Source organism: Vigna radiata, chromosome 4, assembly GCF_000741045.1.
Source record: "Vigna radiata var. radiata cultivar VC1973A chromosome 4, Vradiata_ver6, whole genome shotgun sequence".
Lineage (NCBI taxonomy): Eukaryota > Viridiplantae > Streptophyta > Magnoliopsida > Fabales > Fabaceae > Vigna > Vigna radiata.
Genome location: NC_028354.1, coordinates 14508580 through 14509662, shown reverse-complemented (window position 1 = coordinate 14509662; position 1083 = coordinate 14508580).

The window sequence follows — 1083 nt, the reverse complement described above, 5'->3', positions numbered from 1 at the left end:
CAGAAAATTGATTTCCAATCGGGTGATAGGCAGGAGCGAACGGGTTGAAGTTAGATAATTAACTTCAAGGTTTGGAAATCAGAAAATTGATTTCCGATCGGGTGATAGGCAGGAGTGAACGGGCTGAAGTCAGATAATTAACTTCAAAGTTTGGAAATCAGAAAATTGGTCTCCGATCGGGTGATAGGCAGGAGTGCACGGGTTGAAGTTAGATAATTAACTTCAAAGTTTGGAAATCAGAAAATTGATTTCCGATCGGGTGATAGGCAAGAGTGAACGGGTTGAAGTTAGATAATTAACTTCAAAGTTTGGAACTCAGAAAATTTATTTTTTATCAGGCGGTAAGCAGGGAAGAACGGTTTGAAGTTAGCCAATTAACTTTAAAGTAGAAAATGATCAACATTCATACAGAAAAGCTAGAATCATGAGACAACGCAAGTCAAAGTTTCATACAAAACACAGGCACATATAGCTGCTCTATCAGCAAACGAACAGTACTAGCAGTTAATATAAAAGTCAAAAGGTGCGGTCAACGCAGCACATCCACAAACAAAGTTCATTACAAAATACTAAGTACATTGAAAAATTTCTATCAAGGTGGAGTAGCATCGGCAGGTGCAGCAGTGGCTTGAGTAGGAGGCGTATCCTCATTCGTGGGGTGAAACCGAACCACCAAGGTCGACCAGATTTCCATCCACGTAAAGCTTCATGATGTCAAAGTTTAGATCCTCGAGAGGGGTATTATAAAAGTAGTGACATTGCCCTATCCCTTGTTGAAATCCAAGTTCACGCTCTTGACAAACCTGATCCTCCAGGGTCGACTTTTCTTTCAGCAGGATATCCCGTTTCGCAAGAGCAGCTCCTTTATCCTTCAGAAGTTCGGCATTGTCAGACTTAGCTTTTTCAAGGTTAGTTTGAAGAGTATCAACCGAAGACTGTAGGGAAGTCACTTCTTTTTGGGAAGCGTCTAGGGCAGCCTTGGCCTTAATCCGCGCGTCCTCGGCAGCCTTATTCAGCTCTTCAACCCGAGTAGTCAAAGCAGCATTGTCCTTTTTCAGATCAATCACTTTCTGGTTAGCAGCT